A 15,801-nucleotide genomic window follows, 5' to 3' on the forward strand; every position below is an offset into this window, starting at 1 on the left:
ACTAATCATACAAGAAAATTGGTTACTTTTCCAGCACTTAGACATATCTGGACTTATAGGATAGGTAGGAGATATAAATTGGTTTTCTTTTCATGAGAATTGACACTGTCTAGGAATTCTTATTTTAAAATTGCTGGTAATAACTTTTTAAAAAAAAATGAACTCAGAATCATATTCCTTGATCATCTTTTAAGTAATGATCTTTTTAAAAATGGAGATTCTACAAAGCAAATGTCATTTACTTCTAGTTAAACATTTGTTATCTATGCTGTTTGGATTTGATTCCATCATCAAAAGTGTCAGATTCGTTGATGAAGGTCTTTATTGAAACTAAACTAACCATACAGTAATTCTTTTTAATTTTAAACATAGATAGTGTATAAGAATTTTGGAATAGAGAATTGAAGTATCCTATATGAGCCCATATGAATTATTACAACTCATCACCTCTAGATAGGAGATGTAGTAATTTTGAAGGAACTTTGATACATACTATATGATGTAGGCATGTTAACTTTAAATCCTAACTGTTTTTTAAACTTTAAATCCTAACTTTAAATCCCATTACTCTAGTGAGTCAGCTTTTTCAGAGGCAATGAAGGGTTGAAATGTAAATGTTTTGCTAAATTACATTCTAATATTTTGGAATCTTTCATTCTATGAAGAAATTTGAATATATTGCATTTGGACAACAACCCCAAAAATGATCATATTCTCAGTCAAAGAATGCTTTTATCTTAGAACAAAGTTCCCCAATGTTTTTGGCTTTGTGGACCGGCGGGAGGAGGGGCGAGGGAGAGGGAATGGTTCCATGTGAGCAGCTGGCAAGCACAGAAGCATACAGCTCCGTTTATGTGAGTTGGATCAGTGGTGGGATTCAGCCGGTTCGCACCACTTCGGGAGAACCGGTTGTTAACTTTCTGAGCAGTTTGGCAAACTGGTTGTTGGAAGAAATCATTAGAGCAGAGAACCGGTTGTTAAATTATTTGAATCCCACCACTGAGTGGCCTGCATGCGCGCCTGCCTCTCACACAAATGGAGACTGCATGCATGCCTGCTCATGCAAGTAAGGATGCACATGTGCGCTTGCCAGCCATTTCTGTGGCCCATTTGCAATTCACTTGCGGCCCACTAGTGGGCTATGGCCTACAGATTAGGAACCTCTGTCTTAGACACAAAATAATGACTTAGTGAAATTGTATAATTCTCAGCCTTTGAATCAGCTTTGTGCCAATAGAGAAGTAAAACTGTGCAATATGATTTAACATGTGGAACACTGGAACACTGGAAATTTTTAAGAAAATGTTGGATAACCATCTGACTGAGATGGTGTAGGGTTTCCTGCCTGGGCAGGGGGTTGGACTAGAAGGCCTCCAAGGTCCCTTCCAACTCTGATGTTATGTTATGTTATGTTATGTCTATTCTAGAGAATTTAACATAGGATTTCCCTCCCCCTCTTCAACATACAGGTTTTTAAAATCATTAATTAGATATCTTTTTCAAGTGATATATTTATTTAACAGTAATATTATAGTATTACATTGCTATTTAATTGATATATAACATCACAACCTTCTTAAGAAATGCTAAATACAAAGTTTTTGAGTTTACATTATTTTTTCTTTAGAAAGGATTAGGCAAATGAACCTTAACTTCACCATTCATTCTTGTTGCAAATCCTTCCAAAACTATTACAATATATCTATGGATATCTGTAGAATTCGCACGTGAGTTATTCTGATTTTTTTTTTAAGATTAATACTGAAGAGAATATGGGAGTATATAAGCAGGGACTTATGCTGATCTTGATTTGATAAAAGCAGAGACTGTGATGATCAGGGATTGGTTTGCTTTACTATGCTGTTATTCTCACCAGAATCCCTCTCTGTAAGTTGCTCTTTTGTTCCCCAAAGCTGCAGTAGATGGTGCCTTTGGAGGTCAATAGAAGCTTGAAAGACATTTTCTATGGGAAAGAGCCAAGGAGATAATCCAGCTTCTGTTTCATTCCTGATTTTCATCAGAGAAGGTGGTAAATTGAAATTGGCAGGTATTCCCTGAAACGTGAAAGGGACCCTTGATTTCCCAGTGACCTGAATGACTAGTGGCCAGCTCATGTGTGTTGTTCAAATAAAGCTATTGTTTTTCTAGTGCTTGTTGCACAGTCTCTATTGTTTGGTAGTAAGTGAATCAGGACTATTTTAAAACGCTTGCTTGTCTGAGAGATTTCAGCAACGAGGACTGCTTTCTCATATGGCACTGAGCTATGACCCATTTATTCATGGCTTATAATATATACAAAACTGCAAACCACGGTTTAAAAACAACAATGGTTGAGTTTGCACAACATACTAACCAAAAAAAAAAATCAAACAAACACATTGCAGTGTCCATAATGAATGAAGTCAGCCAAGATAATTAAATAAAATTTTATGATAAATGTTTCTGATGCTCTTAGTAAGCATGAAGTGTCTCTCTCACATTATAATTTTTCTGGCATATAGGAAATACCAGATTGTCTTACCACATTCATGTTGGTCAATAGTCAGTACTTTCTCATGCTGTGTCCCTCCAGATAGGCTGCTCTACTTCCTCCACTATCTCCAATCAGCATGACCAGTAATGAAGCATAGAAAGAATTATAGCTTGTCAGTACCTGGAGATCTACAGGTTTCTTGTGTTGGATGTGCTTGACAATTTCTCTCCACAAAGCATGAATCTTTTTCAATTAACTGAATTATTTAATAGGTGATGCCAGAGACATAAAATACATGTCCTGGTCTTTAGTGGCACCATTAAAAAAAAAGTCAGTGCTATTATTATGTTTTTATCTAATTCATTTCAATACCAGCTCAACTGAATAAGAAAGGGGCAAGTACCCCGTTTCCCCCAAAAATAAGACATCCTCTGATAATAAGCCCAGTCGGGCTTTTGAGTTCATGGCAATAAGACCAAGCACTTATTTCAGGGTTCAAAAAATATAAGACAGGATCTTATTTTCAGGGAAACACGAAACACATTGTAATTAGGAATATGGATCCGACATATTTCCTCCCAGTATAAAAGGGAAAAATGATTGCACTAAATGAGGTAATTGCTTATTTATTTTCTATTAGATGTATACTGTCTCCAAAGAGTTGAGGGACACACATGATTCTCTCCCTCTTCCACTGGTGACAGGATTAACCTGTGATCTAAGTTAAACTGATTCTCACCTTCTACAAGCCATGTTTTGTTTCGGACATAACACTAAGCCAGGGGTGTTAAACTCAAGGCCCGGGGGCTGGATCCGGCCCACAGGATGCTTAGATCTAGCCCATGGGGCCACCCTGGAAACAATGAAGGACCGACCCATGGTGCCTCTGCCAGCAAAAATGGAGCTTGGGAGGGCTGCATGCGGCCCTCCTGAGCTCTGTTTTTACTGACAGAGGGTTGCAGGATGCCATTGTAGCCAAAACCAGAGCTTGATGGCACTCCCGAGCTCCGTTTTCGCTGGCAGAGGGTTGCAAGAGGCCATTTTCGCTGGCAGAGTGCTTGGGCCACCACCACCACATCCAACACAAGTGACGTTGAGCTGGCTACACCCACCCTGGCCATGCCCACTCTGGCCTGCTGAGGTCAAACACAACCCTGATGCAACCCTCAATGAAATTGGGGTGAGGACAACAGTAGATAGTCTTTGGTTAAAGCTTTGGGGATTTTGGGAAGAGGCCACAGAGTCAGGTAGTGCATTCCAGGCATTAACAACTCTGTTACTGAAGTCATATTTTCTACAATCAAATTGGAGCGGTTAACATTAAGCTTAAATCTATTGTGTGCTCGTGTATTGTTGTGATTGAAGCTGAAGTAGTCTTCGACAGGAATTTGTCCTGTCTTCGACAAATCGAGTTTGACACCACTGCACTAAGCCATTAAATCACTTTTAACCGTTTTCTTGCTGCAAACCATATTGTCTAAAGCTACATAGTAAAATAATTATCTAAATAACTAACTATAAATAATTAATAGTATAGCTGTGCTTCCCAAAACATAATCTGTGATCAAATTACTACTTCTTTTGACAAAAAAAAAAGTCCTTGGAAAAATTCAGAAATAAGTCATTTTTTTGCCCTCTGACCAGAACAATGTAGTCACAATCTTGCCAACATATTGATTGGAAGAAAGGTTGGAAGAGCACTGGCAGGATTGCACTGTGTATTCCTCCAATAAAAACTTATATTGGCTCCATATAAAGTTTGAAAATTAATAGCCAAGATAGATTATCTGCATACTATTGGCAAAGATATAATCATTCTTTTGTTGAACATTGTTGTATCCCAGATTTATGGACAAAAGCAAGCAAATTAGTTGTATTTATTGTATTTATTCAACAATTCAAGGAAAGAGAATTGAAAATATTGAAGAAACTCTTTTGAAGAGTTATTCCTCAAAATATTGAGGAAACTCTTTGAAACATCAAATACACAATAGTCAAGTATTTCATATTATAAATAGATGAAATTAGAGCTCTTCCAAAAAAGCAGTGAATATGATTAGGAGGTTGGGGGAGGGGAAAAGAACAGCTTTCTGGGAATTTGCAGTAGGCTGTGTGGGAGAAATTCCAAATAATTCCAATCATCACCGATAGCAAAAGTTCTTAGTAATCTGCAAGGTATGAGGAATATGTATCCTTCTGCCTGAAAAGGAGAAGTGAAGTGAAGGAGAAGTTCTCTGCTCCTTGGGAAGAGCAGAAAAGAGAAGTGAACCAAAAGAGGAAGACAAGGGAAGCTTATGACCTAAAGAAAAAAAGAGAAACCAGGAAGTGCTCAGTGCAAACAGAACTTAGCAACAAGTACCAGTCTCTTGCTCTAGTCTAGAACATAACTCAAAATCACCAGACCGAGACTTGCTAAACCTGGATTCACAGAACTTGTGGAAGACATCAGTGGTGGTATTCAGCTGGTTTAGACCAGTTCGGATGAACCGGTAGTGGCAACCTGCACTCGCCCACCATCCTGGCAGTATGCCATCCTATTTAGCTACGTTTTCTAAGCCACGTGCATGCATGCAAGCCACGTGCGTGAACAAAGTGCATGCACGGAAGGCCGAGCGCATGTGTGAAAGGTGCGCGCATGCATTCAGATTTTCAGTGCATGTGAACCGGTGGTAAAATTATGTGAAACCCACCTCTGGAAGACACTCAAGAAGGCCACGTGAGTCAAAAAAACCCAGGAACCACTTTTAGGGAGAAAGTACATGTTATGGTGGTGGAAAATGTGCTGCTGAGAGGAACCAAAATCACAGATCTAGTAAGAAGCAAGGCAAGGGCAGAAAGGCTGCTGAGACTCTTGAAAGCCACTGAAAATTGTGACCCTTTGGGCAGGGAGGTGAAGGAAGGGAGAGCTCAGGTTGCCTTTCCTCAATCATTTCATTGAGGGTGTAAGAAGAGAGAACCACAGAGAACTGCTTCCACCAACACTGGCAAAGCTGCTAGAAAGGAAAATGGAAGATTCTGAAGATTCAGTGTGGATATAGATATCTTTATAAAACGATGAAAAGGAATAAAGAAAGGACATGTATGAGAAATGGAAGGAGGATTGTATAAGCAAAGAAGGGTACGAGGCAACTGCCAAAAACTGTAGCAATTGTGTCAGAAAGGCTAAAGCTCAGAATAAATTCAAGGTTATACCAAAACAATAGCGATAAAAGCTTTTTTATGTACTTCAAAAGTGAAAGGAAAAGAAGCTGTAGTTTAGCAGAAAGGAGTGAAAGGAAAACAAGTGTCAGTAAGAAGGCCAAATGCTTCAACTTATTTTCATTTGTCTCAGAAAAAAAAATAGTTCATAGCTGACCATCCTTTGCATGAGATCTAGGAGAGAGCTGCAACTCAGGACTAACAATCTGAGAGAAAGCCTACCTAATGTAAATGAATTCAAGTCTTCAAGGTCAGACAAATTATATCTCAGGGTCAGTGGTGGGTTTCAGTTATTTTTACTACTGGTTCCGTGGGTGTGGCTTGGGGTATGTGACATAGCTTGGGGTGTGTGCCTTGGGGGGGCATGGCAGGGGAAGGATACTGTAAAATCTCCATTCCCACCCCACTCCAGAGGAAGGTTACTGCAAAAATCCCCATTTTCTCCCAATCAGCTGGGAATTGGGAGGCAGAGAATAGATGGGGGTGGGGCCAATCAGAATTTTTACTACTGGTTCTCCGAGCTACTCAAAATTTCCACTACCGGTTCTCTAGAACTGGTCAGAAGCTGCTGAAACCCACCTCTGCCCACCGAAAGGGCTAGTGAATGTGATCATAAAACTGCTAACTGTAATCTTTGAGAAATCCTAAAAAACTGGCAAGATTCCAAAAGTCCAAAGGAGAACAATATTCTTTTTCTCAAAAAAAAAAAAAAAAGAGGAGAGAAGTGTTGGAAGAAATGTCCATCTGGGTTCAGTTCCAAATGGGGAGAAAGATACTGGAAACACGGAGGCTATTTGGAAAGATAGTTTAATGGTGGAGAGGAGGTGGTCCTGGGCAAAATGAACACATGGGTGAAAGAGAGAGATTTATACCCTCTCTTGGGCCCTGCCTTGGAGCTTCCTGTTCCTCTGTAAGAAATGTACTCTGATTGGTTATCAGACTTACATGGGGCCATGCAGGGGTAACTTTGTAGGTTGCCTTGAGTCCCAGGCTTGGTTGAATCTTGCTGGGTGATGTAATCTCCTCAAGTGCCATGTGGTGAGTTCTTTTGCTAGATGGATAGAAGGCTAATCCTATCATGTCCTGAGGGCCATGTCTCACCCTGGAGCTGGAGGTGGGGGGCAGGGAGCTGCAGGGAGCTGCTTTGTCTTTAAAATATGTTTCTCCTTTTCTCATCCAGGGAAATATAATATTCTGCCTTTTTAATATTTCCTAAAATATTTCAGTCTTCTGAGGGGTGAGGATGCTAACTTTCTTCAGAAGAAAGGAAGGAAGGAAGGAAGGAAGAGGATCTGGGAAATTACAGAATTCTCAGTCTGGCATCTCCACTGGGCAAGATCCTCAAGCGGATTATTAAACAGCATGTTCATGAGCACTTTGATAGGAATGCAACAACTAACAAAGCCAAAATGGTCACAAGCTAGTTCATGCCAATCTAGCCTTATCTTCTTTGACAGATTTACTAGATTAATAAATCAGAGAAATGTCACGGACAAAGAGTACTTTATTTCAACAAAGTCTGACGTGATATTAATAGCATGATAAAATACAGACTAACTGAGACAATTGTTAAATGGATGTTAAACCTGGAAAAACCTCATAAATTTCTCATTGTCATCATTCTGGAGAATAGTATTAAGCCACAGGACTCTTGGGCACTTCCTAGGGATATTGATTTCTTTTGCAAACCACCTTCTTACAATAAGAGTGGTTATTCACTTTCAGGAATTAGAAATCTCCAGACAAGTCTTGACTAGAATGTGAGACATTCCACTGTTCATGAACTGCGAACGGGGGAAAAACATGGTTTTCAAAGGTAAGACCACACATGAATTTGTCACTATAAATTGACTAGCTAACTTATGTGTCATGTTCCTCTTTGAAAGAAATGTCTGCTTTCAGTATTATAGCATCAGAATGATTACTTTTGTGGAATGTGCTAAACATTTTGCATTATTAAAGACAAGATAAGGAACCAATACTTTTCCAGATGCTGAGCTATCAGTATCCTGCAAGTTACCCTGAGTTATCTGGAATTGCAGTCTGACAACATCCAGGAAACTGCAGGTCTTTCATTCCCATTATTAGATTATGTCAGCTTGGTCAAGATAAGTTGGAGCTGGTGTCATAGTATTATTAGGAATACTATGACAATCACCAGCTTCATCTTATTTCTAATAACAGAGACTTAGATTGGCTGATTGCATCCATTAGGAGGTTTTCTGAATGGCTAAAAAGTGCCTCTTTTCTTATCCCAACAAGGAGGGATTCATCTAGTTGTTCCTGGCTGAGTTCTTCCATTGTGTGCTGAAGCACATGCCTTCTAGTGCTATTTTGTGGTCCCTAAGGACTGCTACCATTAAATCTCAAACAACAATGGTCCAAATTTCCAGCAGGTTGTTTTTTTTTTGCAAAACCAACAGGTAAACAGATGAACTACTGTACGTCTCTAAAAAAAGTGTTAACACTCCAAAAATTAACAAGAAAGGTTTTTTTAAATCAATGCATATTCTTACTCTAGTGAGATTACTGTGTCATTGCCTTATCCCACTCAAGCATCCCAAAAACAAATTAACATAACTGTGAAAGGCTTACCCACCCTTGTACCAAGCCATTTTTTTTAACCATAGTGTGTTCAATTTATTCATAGTATCAAGCAAGACATGTAAAACGGCAAGGCAGCTTTAACAAAGGTTTTTTTAAATCAATGCATATTCTTACTCTAGTGAGATTACTGTGTTGTTGCCTTATCCCACTCAAGCATCCCAAAAACAAATTAACATAACTGTGAAAGGCTTACCCACCCTTGTACCAAGCCATTTTTTTTAACCATAGTGTGTTCAATTTATTCATAGTATCAAGCAAGACATGTAAAACGGCAAGGCAGCTTTAACAAAGGTTTTTTTTTAGTTAGATGGTTGACCTCTGATTTAAAAGCAATACAGAACAAGTTGAGATTTGTGAAACTTAAGAGATAATTAATATAATAATTACTAATGATGTCTTGGGGAATTAAGAGAACTAAGTTAAACATGAAATTGAAACTGAAATGGTATGTAAGAGAAACTTTATGTTGATTTTTTTTGTTGCGTTTCTTGGGTAGTGGGCTATGTAATAACAATTGTCTTGATGAAATTAAAATTACTGTTATATTTGGAATGAAGGAGGGTAGGGTAAAAAGGGGTTTAAAATATGGGGACTAGACTTGATTTAAATATTGATTTCAGAATGGGGGGAATGGAACAGAAGTTTTTGATAGATATGTGCAAATAATAATAATTTTAAGAGGGAGAAGGAAACATATTGGATATAATACTACGGGGGGGTGAAATTTGAAATATGTTTAATGATGTACCTGACTGATATCCTGTTCAAAAATGATTTTCTATTTTAAAAAAAAAATAAAAAACTTTTTTCAAAAAAAGAAAAAAGCAAGACATGTAAAACTAAGCCAAATCTTTTTAAAAAATCTGATTATGGTATCTATAATGTCCAAATCCAGTCTAGAGTGTGAAAAGAAACCAAGTTACATAGAAAAGAACAAAGATACATGAACCTACGTACCACAAAAAAATAAAGCATTATGGATATGCTAGCTGTTTCTCCTGATATGGATGCTAAAGGGTGCAAACCCATTGTATAGGTAGCCCTCCACTTACAACAGTTCATTTAGTGACTGTTCAAAATTACCACGGCACCAAAAAAAGTGATTTATGACCATTTTTCACACTTACGGCCATTGCAGCATCCCCATGGTCACGTGATCAAAATTCAGATGCTTGGCAACTGGTTCACATTTATGATGGTTGCAGTGCCCCAGAGTCATGTGATCACCTTTTGTGACCTTCTGACAAGCAAAGTCAATCGGGAAGCCATATTCACTCAACAACCATGTTACTAACTTAACTACAATCATTCACTTCAGAATTGTGGCAAGAAAGGTCATAAAATGGGGCAAAGCTCACTTAACAAATGTCTCAGTATAAATTTTGGGCTCAATTGTGGAGGCAATTCAGAACTACCCATATAACTATCGCAGTTGCATTCAAGTTTTACAAGATACCAACTTTCTCATAGTTCCATAGTTCCAGAAGTTGCATAAGTGTAACACTGTTTTGAAATCCATTTGCTTATTTAATTTGCTTTGACATCAGTTTCTGTTATTGCACTTCTACTGAAAAAAGGCGAAGTTGTCCCAACAATGGAATGCAAGGCAGCACAGAACAGATGCCACCATGGAGTCACTGATCTTTCCCAAAAGAGTTTACAGGTCAAAGAGCATCATTTCTTAAGGCACACGGACCTGTCTAATGGCAGATTGGCAACAATCTCGCAGCATCATGAAATGTAAAGTTTAAAGTCCCTTTTAACCTTTTGTAGCAAGTGCAACCAGCATTCTTCTGACATACTGAATGCAATCCACAAAAACATTAATTCATTCATTCATTCATTTGATTTCGATAGCTGCACAACTCAACTAAGCAACGCTGAGTGGTTTATAATTCTAAAATTCTAAAACAGTTAAAACAGTTTAATTTAAAAGACATTAAAACAATAAAAATATTTTATGTATCCTATTTTATTTTTACAAATGTTCATCATACCAGCTAATCTGAAAGACACTCTCTAACTAGTAATTTTTCATGGAATGCATTCATACCTGACCTCATATATTCCCTTCTGCTCTCTAATGATTCCTTCCAACTTAGATATCACTCGACCCTTGGAAGTCTGTTTTTACAATACATATGGTAACTCCAGCAAGGTTATTATATGCAGAGAGATGGAAAAGTTTGGAAATACCGACAGTGAAGGAATGGTAAGTGAAGATGATAGAATCTGCAAAAATGGCAAAATTGACTTGTTTGGGGAAAAGACAATGAGTACATCTATTACTAACTGGAAAGCTTTATAGATTTATAGATTGTTGTTGAAAATATAAAAAAACGAACTAGTGATTTATGGATTTGATTATCAAAAATGGTAAAATATGGGAAGAAAAAAATCATGATGTAACTATAAAGCAGGAGGAAAGATGATAAACCGATTTGTAATTGCTGTAAAGAAGGTCAGCAGCCATTTTTAATACTTTTTTTCCTTTTTCTTTCCTTTCACTTTTGTGTATTTTTTTAAAATGTATTTTTTTTACTATGATATAAAATTCTTCAATAAACATTAATATTTTAAATATATATATATAATTCCACCCTGTTGGAGTTTTTTTTGTCTAGTCACCCTTTTGTACGTCTTCAGCTTTGCTTTTAAAGGAGAGATGAAAAATATACTGCTTTCTTGTTTTGCAGCTCTACTGCTTCCACCCACCAGATTAATTACCTTGGTGTGTGTGGTGGCTCTCAAATCACTAGGGCAAAAGGAAGAGGTGTGGAGGACATAAGTGAAGACATAGAGGTGGCACAGGAAAGGGATTGGGAGACGAATTACAGACTTCAGTAGATAATAATGAGTCACACTCAAGTAAGCAGTAAAGTAAAGAGAGGCAAAGGAAGGGATGACAGATATCTGAGTACACAAGGAAGTATTTTACCATGGAATTTTGCAATGCATTTCTGTGGTGTTCCCTTAAGATTTGTTTTCTAATAAGCAGACACCTTGAAAGATCTTCTGTAGGTGTTATAACAGTCATGACCCCATGTATCCAGTCATCTTAATTTTAATAACTCCCAAAGAGTGAGTCAGGACTAAAGATGGATAGATCTGCCTCTTTTCAGGGGACCTCTAGTTTTGCATATGCTTATTCCATTTTCTTTCTGTAAGAATCTAACTTGAAAGTAAATAAACATATACTGCTTAATGTTTTTTTCCTCAATGAATATTAATGTCCAGCTTATTATTGTCTAGTTTATGAAACCTAATTTCATTTTCATTTTAGTTTAACTTTTGAGCTGAGAATGTTATGGAAATATAAAGGAAGAAAAAAATTAGAAAGATAATTGTATTTTAATTTGCATATCAATCTAGGAGGTGCAGATTAAGTTGGCTTGTTTAAAATGTGGAACAAAGTAAATCCTCAAATATTATTCAGGGCATAGCAGTTATGTGCCAGAGATTCTTGGATTGTAAAAATAAATTATATGCCAGAGATTCTTGGATTGTAGAAATAAAAACAAATACTTCTTTGGGTTCTTTTGGGTTCTTTTTTCATTAATGTATTCAACTCTGATTCTATGCACATTTACTGGAAAATAAAGCCTATTTGACCCCAGGTGACTTAACTATGACTAAACAGGATTGTACTATTACTGTTTCAACAAAATTCTTTGTGTTTTTGTTTTATTCATGTGTTTTTGCCTTTTTTCATTGTGTTGAGGCAAGTATATTCTGCCCAAATGATTCTTATGGAATCTTTTTGTTTCTAAACTCTTTCAAAATGAGTGATCAAGAGAGTTATTACATAGGACAGCAGGAAGCGACCTCTGACCTCAGAGTTAAAATGTGGTCCTAAAGTCCCCATTTAGCATTTCCAGATCATAAACAAATATTACATTCAACTATAAAGAGAATGTCATGGTCTGCAAATAAGAGACTGAGAAGTTATAATTTCAGGAATAAATATCAGCAGGGAGACAACATTACCTAAATTTGCCATTACCATTTGCCATGATCTTTTATTTTATGTACACTGAGAGCATATGCACCAAGACAAATTCCTTGTGTGTCCAATAAAAAAAATTCGATTCTATTCTTTAAAAAAGAGTGGCACCGTGTTTATTTTCATTTGCATAATGTTAAACTACACTGTGTACAGTGGTGGGATTCAGCCAGTTTGCACCACTTCGGGAGAACCGGTTGTTAACTGTCTGAGCAGTTTGGCAAACTGGTTGTTGGAAGAAATCATTAGGGCAGAGAACCGGTTGTTAAATTACTTGAATCTCACCACTGACTGTGTATATGTATGAGATAGAATAAATATTACTAATGGCTTCTTATTTTCCTTCCTTCATGCCTTATGCAAATACTACAATTGACCATTTTGTTTTTGGTGTTTTTGAAAGAAGTACTGATAGCAACCTGTCTAAAGTATGGAAGAACCTTTAAGAAACTAATCCACATTTAAAGTATGTCTTTCCACTCATCAGTATGGTGTGAGGCAATTTCAGTGACATGTTTCTTTTCTCTTTAGAAATGTTTTCTGTTTATATGTGTGTGTGTGTGAAATATATTTATTTGTCTATAGAAGATATATAAGGAAAGATTGTGATAATCCCATTTTTTCAAATGACATGAAGGGTTCCACTTGGTATCAGTCTGGAATGTGTCTTGGCATTTAATGAATGCATATCTTGGCATTTAATTTAATAGAATTTAATAGACTCAGTAAGCTCAAAAAACAGTGATCTGCTTTTTCAAAATAATCACTGGAGATTTTAAGGAGAAGAAATAAGAGGAAGAAGCAGCAGAGGTAACAAGATGCTGAATGAGAGAGCAGTGCCTCCAGGTGCTACAGAGAAAGTTGGAAGGTTTGGTCTTGAAAGTGAGATGGGTGGCATATAAAATAAATAAATAATATTTGGGAGCCTGTTTCAAGGGTCATAGGCATTCACACTCCAAAGAGTAGCTTGTGCCCTAAACTAGTACCTGAATATAGAAAACTGTATAGATTAATCCATCAAACAGACAGTAACTGCAATCAATTTCAGAGATGGTGGACCTGGAGGATTGGATAGATACTGGTTGCAGAAACTGTCAGTACCAGATGGGTAAAGAGGCAAAATAATGGTTCCGTGCAAAATCCTGTTGGAAGAAATAAATGTCCTTCTGGGTTCAGTTCCAAGTGGGGAAAAAGACACTGGAAACATGGAGACTGCATGGTTTAATGGTGGACAGGATCACATGGTTTGAGTTCCTGAACAGTAAAGGCGATCACATGCTTCAAGATATTGGGTGAAGAACCAAAGAGGAAAGAGACCAAGATGCTGTTGGACCCCACCTTAGCATTTCCTGTTCCTGTATAAGAAATGACAACCTGATTGGTTGTCAAACTCCCTGGTGGTCTGGGAGTCTTAGCTAAATTTGTAGGTTGTCTCTCAAGCTTGTTTGAGCCTTGCCATGTGGTGAGTTTCTGTTGCTAGATGAGTCCTATTGTGTTGCAGATGATGGTCCATTTACAAAGGTATGGGGGGGGGAATGAGTGAGCTTGGCTGAGGCCTTAATGGCCCATTGTCAAAGGTGTGTGGAGGTGAGAAGCTGCTTTGTCTTTAAAATATGTTTCTCCATTTCTCATCCAGGAAAATATAATATTCTGCCTTTTTAAATATTTTCTAAAATATTTCATTCTTCTAGGAGAGGGGTGAGTGCTAACTTCCTACAATCCAAAGGACCTAAGCCATATAATACTTACAGTTCACGTTTGGCGAAACGAACAATATCTATTTGGGTGGCAGGCAAGGCAGCTTTCCGCAACCGGTTTTTGAATGTATTACAGTAGTCAGAATTTCCAGGAGGTTGCAGCTATGGGAGTCCCCTATAGGCTTCCACCTAGGGAAAACAGGGGAAAAGAATGTGCTCATTAATGATCTTGTTTTACTCCCATTCAGAAGGTTTAGTGTTTGTGATTAGTCCAAGGAGCGGCCCTTTGCCCTAAGGCAAAAGCTCTTAAATTTAAAGCATTCCTGGAAGATATCCTTCTTCCTGTGCCTTGGAAATTTCTAGCCAGGAATTTACTACTTCTTAAGTAGCTTATTAGCCTCTGGCATTGCTCTCACAACCAAAAACTGTTTTTTAATCTTTAGTTGAAATCTACTTCCTAGTAACTCAAAGCCTTCGCTTGTCTTCCCTTTTTTAGATTTATTTTATTTATTTATTTATTTATTTATTTATTTATTTATTTATTTATTTTGTCACAACAATATACATAGGTATCATACAAAAAGATTATACAGTATATAAACATATATATGAGGAGATATAAGGAAGTATAAGCATATATATATAAGAAGAAAAAGAAAAACAATAGGACAGGAACGTTTGTGCTCTTATGCATGCCCCTTATGGTCCTGTTAGGAATGGGGTGAGGTCAATAGTAGAAAGTTTTTGGTTAAAGCTTTTGGGATTATGGGAAGAGATCACAGAGTCAGGTAATATGTTCCAAGAAATATCAAGAAATGTTCTAGATAAATATTTTGAGTGTTTATGGATTATCGCATTATTTCAACTGTCCTAAAATTTCTGGTTCTTTTGGTATGGATCATGGAGTTTGCTTTATTTCTTTAAAATATGTGTGTATTGCAAACTCAGAAGCCTTTCCAGAAGTTTCCCACCTGCTATGGTGTAGTAGTTAAGTCATTGGAATAAGAGCAGAGATACTCGGGTTCAAATTTACCCTGAGCTATAGAAGCTCACTGGTTAATTCTGGGATAGTCATTATAGTAACTCTCAGTCCAACCTACCTTAAAGATTTGTTGTTGTACGGCAAGGATGTCAAACTTGTGGCTCATTTCATTTCATTTCATTTATTAGATTTTTATACCGCCCTTCTCCCGAAGGACTCAGGGCAGCTCACAGCCAAATAAAACAGTAAAAAGTGCACAATAAAACAATAATTAAAAAACTTATTAAATATAAGGTCAAATTAAAATCCATTTAAAACCAAAAACCCCATAAAATTTAAATCCAAATATTAAAAACTACTAAAAATTTCTATGCCAGTCCTGAGCGAATAAATAGGTATGTCTTCAACTCGCAGCGGAAGGTCCAAAGGTCAGGTAGTTGACGGAATCCTGGGGGAAGTTCATTCCAGAGGGTGGGAGCCCACACAGAGAAGGCCCTTCCCCTGGGAGCCGCCAGCCGACATTGCTTGGCAGACGGCACCCTGAGGAGCCCCTCTCTGTGAGAGTGCACGAGTCGGTGGGAGGCAATTGGTAGCAGTAAGCGGTCCCGTAAGTAACCTGGCCCTAAGCCATGGAGCGCTTTAAAGGTGGTAACCAATACCTTGAAGTGCACCCAAAAGACCACAGGTAGCCAGTGCAGCCTGCGCAGGAGTGGTGTTACATAGGAACCACGAGCGGCTCCCTCTATCACCTGCGCAGCTGCATTCTGAACCAACTGGAGCCTCCGGGTGCTCTTCAAGGGGAGCCCCATGTAGAGAGCATAGCAGTAATCCAAGCGAGAGG

Source organism: Ahaetulla prasina, chromosome 1, assembly GCF_028640845.1.
Source record: "Ahaetulla prasina isolate Xishuangbanna chromosome 1, ASM2864084v1, whole genome shotgun sequence".
NCBI classification, from domain to species: Eukaryota; Metazoa; Chordata; class Lepidosauria; order Squamata; family Colubridae; genus Ahaetulla; species Ahaetulla prasina.